This window comes from Sphaerodactylus townsendi, linkage group LG15 (assembly GCF_021028975.2).
Source record: "Sphaerodactylus townsendi isolate TG3544 linkage group LG15, MPM_Stown_v2.3, whole genome shotgun sequence".
In the NCBI taxonomy this organism is placed as follows: Eukaryota; Metazoa; Chordata; class Lepidosauria; order Squamata; family Sphaerodactylidae; genus Sphaerodactylus; species Sphaerodactylus townsendi.
Genome location: NC_059439.1, coordinates 28,567 through 38,576, shown reverse-complemented (window position 1 = coordinate 38,576; position 10,010 = coordinate 28,567).

Sequence of the window (10,010 nt, the reverse complement as noted above, 5' to 3'; positions counted from 1 at the left end):
CCCCCTTAACTCTTCAAGCTGTGCATCCGAGATGGGGAGAAGCAGTTGCACAGCTGAATCTGTTGTACAGTGCCGTCGCCCTTTTCACGCCCTCCTCCTGTTTCTGTTTTCAAAAGGTGCAGGGAGAGGAAAGCTGTTTCTGCTTTCAAGAGGCTGTTTCTGATTTCAAAAGGTGCAGGGAGAGGAAAGCAAGAGCTCCTTTGGCTCCCATGGCCATGTGCTTAATCTGGCCTCAGAGCAATTTCCAAAGAGCCGCTGCTTCTAAAATGGCATCAAAAGCCGTGGGATGGACCCATAGCTGCCATCGCATTTAGCTCACAGTTTGGGCTCCCTAGGGAACCTGGACCACAGGCCTCACTCAGCTCTCACCCTTCTCCTAGCTTCTCCCTGCTGTGTTACCTCCCTGTCAACCTAGCTCTCGGGCGCTCTTTACAAACCTTACTGCGCACTCCCCAACTGGAGTGTCATGGGCTTTCGGCATAATAATTGGTAAGAGCATCCCTTGCAGCGGGAATGAGGAAAAGAGAGGAATGGTTACGCATGGAAGGTAGAGAATACGGGATGGTGGTGGGAACCGGGACCCTTGAGTTATCTGTCCAGCTGTGCAGAAGAAATAATGATTTGCGTAACCAGCCTAGGGATGGACACTCCTGAGCGAAAAAAAAAAAACTGTGGTTGAGGGTTTGGATTCTTTGCTTATCTCAAGGCTGCCTGAATTTAACGCATTCAGCGACAAGCCCAGTAACTTCTGTCTGGATGACAGCTGGCATGCTGACAACTCTGTTCCATTCAAAAAGGGTTTTTTCGGCCCTCAAGTTAAAAAGCCAGCGTGGTACAGTGGTTAAGAGCAGGGGACTCTAATCTGGAGAACCGGGTTTGAGCCCCCACTCCTCCACCTGAGTGGCAGGCTCTTCTTATCTGGTAAACTAGATTTGTGTCCTTGCAGCAGTGGCATAGGAGGTTAAGAGCTCGTGTATCTAATCTAGAGGAACCGGGTTTGATTCCCAGCTCTGCCGCCTGAGCTGTGGAGGCTTATCTGGGGAATTCAGATTAGCCTGTACACTCCTACACATGCCAGCTGGGTGACCTTGGGGTAGTCACAACTTCTCGGAGCTCTCTCAGCCCCACCTACCTCACAGGGTGTTTGTTGTGAGGGGGGAAGGGCAAGGAGAATGTAAGCCCCTTTGAGTCTCCTGCAGGAGAGAAAGGGGGGATATAAATCCAAACTCTTCTCTTCTTGTTCCTCCACATGAAGCCTGCTGGGTGACCTTGGGCTTGTCACAGTTTTCTCCGAACTCTCTCAGCCCCACCTACCTCACAAGGTGTCCGTTGTGGGGAAGGGGAGGGAAAGGAGTTTGTAAGCTGCCTTGAGTCTCCTTACAGGAGGGAAAGGCAGGGTATAAATCCAAACTCCTCCTTCTCCTCCTCCTCCTTCTAAAAAGTACAATTTTGTCTCCGTGCCTCTATTCCGCTTTTCTGACCTCCCCCTCCAGCTTATTGAAAGACAAAACCTAAATTATTTGAACCCATGAGTTCCGGGAAGCAGAATAAATCAGATGATAGAAATTTACGCAGCGTTGATGGTATTACTGTGATTGCAGGACTTGCTTGTTGTTGTAATTCTGCTCGGCTGCAAAAGGGGGCAGGGCTGAATACCGTCTCTTCTTGCAGGGCCCTTTCCTTCATGGGCATGAGCATCTGTGTAGCGCTGATGTTCGTCTCCTCCTGGTATTACGCCATCGTTGCCATGGTCATCGCTGGAATGATCTACAAGTACATTGAATTCCAGGGGTGAGTGCCTCCAGCTCTCCAGGGCTCTGGACTCCCGGCCCCTTAAAGGCAGCCCCAGATAGCAAAGTGTGTGCAGAACCCCGGGGTTGTTTGTTTCATCCAGCTTTTGATACCATTGTTGATATGGTCTGGCAACAGATGTGAAAGAGAGAAAGAAGCAGAAAAGGAGGAGAGACTAAGCGGACTGCCAGGAAATAGAGAGTGAAGGGATACAGGGAGAATGAGTTGCCCCTTTTTTAATATTAGGAGAGGGGGAAGCCAAGATACCTGCTTTGCCCTTCCCCCACTTAGCACATTGATTCCTGCCGAAAATGCAGATGTGGAGCCTTTGGGCATTTTCCTTCACTGAGAAATTTAGACCGTAGCGAGGGAGAGGGCTGAAGCTACGAACTTCTGACGGCCTCCTCCCCTCTGCCCAGTGTTTCTGGAAGGGGGGGGGGCAGGCACTAGGGTCCATTGGTCTCCCAAAGTCCTTGCGTGGCTAACTTCTTTGTGCTTCCCCCTCAGGGCTGAGAAGGAGTGGGGGGACGGAATTCGTGGCCTGTCCTTGAGCGCGGCCCGCTTTGCCCTCCTGCGCCTCGAGGAGGGGCCGCCTCACACCAAGAACTGGAGGTAGGGAAGGAACTGTCCGCTTCTTGGGTCTGCTGCCTCATCTTGGGAAATGTGCCCAAGGTGGCGAAACCTCAGGCGGGCCCCTCCTCAAGCACGGAACGTCCGCGGTTGCATTAAAAGGCTTCTCTCTGTGTGCTTTATGAATCCCCTTTTTTTGTGTGATCGCCTGAGACCATTTATCTGTCTTCCCTCTCCCCGTGCAGCGCTGCTGGACTTCCTTTCTCCCCACAGGCCCCAGCTGCTGGTGCTGCTAAGGTGCTGGACGAGGACCTTCACGCGGAAATACCCACGCCTGCTCATTTCCTTTTGCCTCCCCCCCAGCTGAAAGCTGGCAAGGGCCTCACCATAGCCCGCCTGGTCATGGTAGGCGAAATCTCTGGAGTGCTACAGCGAGGCGCTTGGCTGCTGGAGCAGGTGAGCCGCCACCCCAGGCTCACTAAGAGACCAGGCCTCAAATCCATTGAAGGAGAGAGACTGGAACTGGGGTCATAGAGTGTGTAGCGTGCCGCCAAGTTGCAGCCAACTTGCAGCTTACCTCTACTGGAGTCTTTTTGAGGCAGATGATTAAGCAGAGGTGGTTTGGCCATTCCCTTTCTCAGCATAGTCTTCCCTTTGGAGTGTCTCCCTCCCAAGTACTCGAGACCCAGTCAGTCCCAAGTACTGACTCAGCTACCAAGATCTGGTGAGAGCAGGTTATACTGAGACCAGGGGTCTGCAACCTGCGGCTCTCCAGACGTTCATGGACTACAAAAATTGGCCATGCTGGCAGGGGCTGATGGGAATTGTAGTCCATGAACATCTGGAGAGCTGCAGGTTGCAGACCCCTGTACTATACCATTTCACACCACGGGACTCTGTCTAGCAACCCCCAAAACCCTTCTTTCTCATCCCAGGTGCTAGTTGTACTTTGAGTCAGCCATAAGGCAAGGGATTTCCACCACCTGCCCCTTTCCACTAATCAGTAAAACCGAAAGCTGAGTTCCACACTCTCTGTGCAAGTCCAGACCCAGACTCAGCAGATGCTTGTATTCCAGCTGTGTCCACAGCCTGTGTTTGGAGGGTTGTGACCAGTAGAACTGCAGGAGGCCCGGATTTTGCGTGTGCTCCAGTATGTCTTGGCTTGATAAGCAGCACTGACAAAGAGTGTGTCTTAAGGGGAAGCTATCTTTGTAAATACAGTAGTATCGCCCCATTTCCCAGAATTCAATTTCTAGCATTTAAACCATATTCATACTTCCCAACTCCTAGTGTGTTAAAATTTCCAGGACTGGCTCTTCCTTGCCTAATTCCACTCTGGCAGAATGTTCCTCAGGCTTGGATAGGATCAGAACTGGTGGGGAGGGGGGGTGACTCAATGCACGCCAGCACCCCTCCAAGCAGCGTGACGTATGGCGTTTCAGACCATCAAGTACCTAATGGAGTCCGAGCTGGTAAAAGGCTTCTGCCAGATCGCGGGTGGCCGCCAAGGTGCGCTGAGGGCATCTCCCACCTCATCCAGTCGCTGCGGGCTGGGTGGCATGAAGCACAACACCGTGGTGATGGGCTGGCCCAATGCTTGGCGCCAGAGCGAGGACGCCCGTGCTTGGAAGACCTTCATTGGTAAGGTCTCTCTTAGGATCGGGAGGAGGGAGAGGATGGGGATTCTTCCTCTCTTTCGAGGGGAGACTGTGCCGGGCGGCTTTCAAATCCTGTCCCCCTGCAGGCACTGTGCGAAAGTGACGAGACGGCGTCTCGGCCTCGCCTTGCTGGTGGCTTAAGAACGTGACCTTTTTTTCCCCAGGCAACACGTGAGCCCTTCCCCGGAGAGGCAAACATCGATGTCTGGTGGATTTGGTGCATGACGGGCTGGATGCTTCATGCTGCTCCCCTTCCTCTCCCTCGGGCAGCACAAGGTGTGGGCGGAGACCGGGAGCGGGGTGGCTGGAGTGGGAGGGAACACGGGTGGTGGCTGGGCTCCACTCGACTCTCCCTCCCTCCTCCTCAATCCAAAGGTGTGTATGCAGAAAATGCAACATCCAAGATCTTCACTGTGGTAGCCCAGCTGGAGGACAACAGCATCCAGATGAAGAAGGACTTGGCAACCTTTTCTGTACCAATTTCCATGACGAGGCAGAGAGGTGGAGGTGGTTGAAATGGTGAGAAGCACTAAAGGTGTGTGTGTGTGTGGTGGTGGGCATATCAGCAGAGTTTAAAGCGGAGTCACTCTGGGTAAGATGAGAAGGTTTAGTAGCGTCTTCTTGCACTCACTGCAACCTTCTGTTCACACTTGGAAAAGAATACTCTCCACACAAGGTATTCTTTCCATAGGAAGGTTTTACTTTAGCAGTTGCATAGGCTACACAAGTCTGTTCTATACAAAGACTATAATACCTCGTACAGAACTCTTCAGCAGCAAACAAAGTTCAACACACACAGAACTCAACTCTCTCTCTCCTCAACTATCTGAACTTAGCATAGCATATGCAATGCAGTTTACAATATCCAACAGGATACTTTTCCCTCACCAGGCAGCAGCCCTCCCATTGGCTCTAGAGTTACAGTTGAACTCATCAATCATGTTAAAGGTTAACTGCTCCTTCACCCCCTAGACCTGACTGTCTTCCCGGCCTTGGGGTTGGCAAGCTTCTGCTAACTCTTGAAAATGACCCTTTAGTGAACTCCTTTACTCTTTTTTATATATCATGGCAGGGCAGTCTACAGGGTGCTGGGTTTTTTTCCCCTTTGGTTGACATTTTGGGAGGGTACCAGGGACTAAAGGGCTGGCCAGTTATGAATGAGAAATAAAACCAGATGTCCCAATACAGTCACCACCTATGCTAATTCAAGCAGCCCCCCTGTATGTAGCTGGTGTCAATGTTCTCCACAGCCATGGGGGGGCTGCATCCTTGGATTTGTTTTCTCATTGTGCTTTGCAGTGGCTTCAAGACATTACGGCTGCAACTGGAGCCGGTTTCACAGGCAGACATGCACAGATACATGCAGGCATATCTGCCAGATGGAGAGCTAATGAATCTGGACACAGTTCTGGCTGCATCCCTCTGTGTTTGGGTTTGGCGGGACACTCAGCTTTCTTTTCTTGGTTCACGGCACAGCATGACAGTGACATCTCTAAGCCTACACGCACGAAAGCAATTCCCCGATGATGGAACAGCGTTGTCAGATGTTGGCGGCAAATGCGCCTCTCTAAGCACCAGAGGGACAGAGAGGAGCTGAGCTGGCTGGAGCTTCAGGGTGGGAGGGTGGAGTAGCCATGCAGATCTCCGGCCCAGTCACGCCTTCAGTGACCCCCCCCCCCCTTCCTCCCAGGCCCAGCTGGTGAAGGACCGGAACTCTATGCTGCGGGTTGACAAGCTATCGCTCAGATGGATGACGCAGTGAGACCGGAGACGCATTCAAGAAAAGGTGCACATGACGCGGGACCAAGGACAAGTACATGGCGCCCCGCTGGCAGAAGCCCAAGACACTGGAGGGCTTCCAGGACCTGCTAAACATGCGAATCGCGTAAGAACTTACTTGCACTCACTGCTCCAGCTCACAAAGGGCACCAGTTCGCCAAGGGTGGGATCTGCAGTAGAATAATGGAAGTCATAAAAAATCCCCCTCCTGCTTCTGTTAGTGGAAATCTTACCATTGGTGTCCAGCCCAAAGATTGCATCTTTGTATATCTGCTGACTCGGGCAGCATACACTAGATCAGTATTCCCTATAAGCTGTGGGTGTATGCACGCCAAGATGGTCAGTGCGGTAGATAAGCAGAAGTACCCAGCAAAGAGCTCTCCTAGGTGGCTCAGTTGTAGCAGTAAGTTTTTAGATTGCCATGCAACTCCAGCGAACACCTGAGGGAGCATTGGCTGGGGTCATGGTTCTACCGCCATTGGTGACAGTTTGGCTTCTGGTGCTGAGCAAAGCGATTTCCCCTGATAGTGGGGTCTGCAATCAGAGCTCGCTCAGATGTTCATGGACTACAATTCCCATCAGCCCCGCCAGCATGGGCCGCATTTTCGGGCCATGCTGGCAGTGGGCTGGTGGGATTTGTAGTCCATGAACATCTGGAGAGCCGCAGGTTGCAGACCTAGGTCCTGCTGACAGCAAGTTGGAGCTGAGTAGCTTAATTAGACTAACCTATCTTGTAGGGGTTGCTTTTGCAGAGACAGAATGGTGGAGAGGAGGAACCACACATAAGGCCCCCTGAGCTCCTTATGCGTGAAAAGCGCAGGATAAAAACCACACAAATTAAATGCGCCAACAAAGTTTTTATTCCGCGGCTACAGGTCTTGACGCTGATTCCTTCTCTGCCGCTTACAGGGACTCAGTCCAACGCGGCGCCGCGATGCACACACCGCCGTGAAAGCCTGAACGGGTCATCAGGCCAAGTCCCACGAGGCCAAGCTGGTGCTGCTGAACATGCCGGGCCCGCCTACCAACCCCTGACGGAGACGGTGAATCTGTATCCCTTTCCAGTGGTGGGGTCTCCCTGTGGGTCATGGAGGGATTTCCGAGGTGGGGGCACGCGGGGTCCTGGCGCGATCGCAGGCTTCTTTGATCTTTCTCCCCTCTGCAGATAATGGAGTTTCTGGAGGTCCTGGACGGAGGGGCTGGAGCCAGGTGCTGCTCGTGGGCGAGGGGGCTGCAGCTGCAGGTCATTACCATCTACTCCTAGGGGACGCTTGGTGAGGGCTCCCCACTGATGGACCTTTTTTTTGGCAAGCCAACAGTCCGCCTCCTGCCTGTCACCACCTGCCACTCTCTTATCTCCCCAAGGAGAGCAGCCAGTGCCCCTCCCTCCTTTGCTGACACCTCCCTGGGACTGGCTGGTTTTCCTGTCGGGAGAGAATGGGGGCTGGAGATTTCCCCTATCTCTCAAGGAAGAGAGACTTTGTTAGAAAACAACAGAAGCAAGGAACGGAAGTGAACAGGCATTTTACTGAGGTAGAGGATAGCTCTGGATAAGAGCACCACTCTTCAGCCCTCCTCCCAACGTGAGGGTACATATAAAGGCAAATACTATTTTGGAGCAGCTGTCAGAAGAAGTAAAATCTTCAGGGATGATCTATCACCCTCCCCTCTTTCCATCTTTGAGTTGCTGCCGCCGCCGCCCTCCCCTGGCTATGACCGACTAACCTGAGCAACATCTTTCTAGCCAGCAACATGGTTTGGATCAAGCTGCACGGACTGTTCTGGTGTTGAAAAGCTCTATTGGTGATACCACCAACAGAAAAGGGCGTGGGGAGGGGAGAAGGTGATAAAAGTCAAGAGCCGCACAGGGAGGGAGAGGTACTGGTAAAATTGCCTTTCCGTCCTCTGGCCAGTGCCAAAGCTCTTTTCTGCCTGCTTTGGACATCCAAGAGGGGAGGGCGCTTGGGAGGCTTCAACAGGCTTGTGCAACGGTATTCTATCCCTTCTTCCTGGGCCCTTGTGGCATTTTTTGCAATCCCAGAGTCCTTTTTGGCTGCAAAGGGGAGAGAGAGTAGGAACCATACGTGGGCTTCTCCTCTCCATGTAGGCTGTAGTTGTTTTTCAGTTTGCCCACTAGCTCCGCCTGTGGAACCGAGGGACGGAGATAAGACATTGCAGTGGAAAGCCGAAAGCAGCTTTGGTAACGCCTTTGGCTTTCTACTGCAGCTGTATGCTCTGGAGCTCCTTCCAAGTTCGGTATAGGAGAGGGAGAGGACGAGACCTCTGTCTTGCTGCCAAAACCATTACTTGAAATGCTTTATCCTTTTCTTTCTCTTTAGAAACAGGTGCATGTCAGCTGCCAGAGAACACACACAACATACTGTATTGTGAACTTTGGAAAAAGTATTCCCCTCCCCACCCCAAACAGGGGAGACTCCGTGGTCGTCTTCCTGCCCACGTGCATGCCATAGATATCCGATTCTCCTTTCCACATCCCTGGCTCAGCAAGCGTGCAGGGATCCACTCTCCTTTGGAGTAGCCTTAAAACAGACGAGAGTCGCCAGCCTCTCCTCCCGTGTTATTTCGAAAGGGAATCTCACGCAGCCGTTTGCCTCGCTCTTTTCTGTTGTGAGAGGCTTTTAATTTATTGGGATGTGGATCTCTCGTTTTACACGGGTGCATCAAGTTTTACGGTGCGTGATTTTCTTTTGTTTTGTTTCTGAATTATGTGAGGAATAAAAACTTTATATATACACGCATCTGGCCTTTCAGGCTCGCGTTTGCCATAAAGCACAGGTTTCTGCCGCATCCGCTCTCGGTCTCCGTCGCAGTATAATGCGTGCATGCTACAACCTAGTTCTTTCGCTACTGTAACAGGTGCAGCCAGCATGCAGGAGCTTGGTAATGCTGTTGTAGACTTTTAAAAAATTCAATATGTTTGCCCCAATTAAGGTAGTTAAGCAAGCTGTGTTGGATGTGTTGACCATTAGTTGGCTGTAGCAACAGAGATTCACACATGCAAACATTTCACCCATATACGCAGTGATGGCGTAACCTTTTGAGACCGAAAGTGCCCAAATTGCAACCCAAACCCCACTTATTTATCGCAGTGCCAACCCGCAATTTAACCTGAGTGCTGGAGGTTTTAGTTTAGAAAACCGTTGGCTCCCTCTTCCTCCGTTTCCCACCTTGCTCGAAAGCAGGGGCCAGCCTGCTTTAGCCAACAGCAAAGTCCCGCTGCACACCGCTTTGTGCCTCTCTAGCATCTTCTGCCCTCCTCTGTGCACCCCCCCCCCCTCGGTGCAGTGCAGCTACCTGGAGCACAGGCACCAGGCCCGCCAGTCGAAGTTCTCCCTCTGCTCACTGGGTGGTGCGCTGCGATTGTCAGCCGCTCAGTGGCCCAGGCCAGCCTAGATGTGTGTCTGTGTGGGTGATTTTTGCCCTCCACATGACCGCAGAACTCTGTGTGTGCGCGCCCACAGAGAGGGCTCGAAAGGGCCACCTCTGGCACCCGTAAGCTATAGGTTCCAGCCATCACTGTTATATAACGCAGTGCCTTTCAGTATCCACCTGGGCTGTTCCAGCTGATTTGGCCCTCACCTCTCAAAATGTGGCTGAACTGTTAAGGAGCAAAGCAGTGAAATATACTTGTGCAGAGCCAGGTGACTTCACCATCCTATGGGTGCTTTGTTTTGGAAACAACTTCCACTGGCATTTCTAAAAAAAGGGAGTAATAGAAGACTCCTCATAGCCAAGACACTCTCCCTTTCTTTTGGTCTTTTAGCGGCATTCGATTGCCTTCTATTCTTTCTCCACACTGATCTAATACTTTGTAAAATCAAGAGAGTTTCTCCCATGCAATTTTTTTCTCCATGTCGCAAGAAACAGACAGTAATTTTAAAACATCTTTTATTCACACTGGAACAAACAGGCAGGCAAAGGCAGCAGCAACGCACTATGGAGGAAGGGACAATACAGCTGGCTAGGATGACTCTTACCTCCACCCTCTGGTAGAAACAAGTCTTTCATGTTTGATATAACCGTCTGTACAGCTGGTCTTCAACAGAACAGAACCTACTTAGAGCTGGTGGGCCAACAGTGCATTGAAAAGGGAGAACAAAGTATTCGGCGATGATTTCCCAGGCACCCACAGCAGCCGGCTCCAGGAATCACTACAACACTAGACCGCCACCAGTGAACCTTCCATGCTTA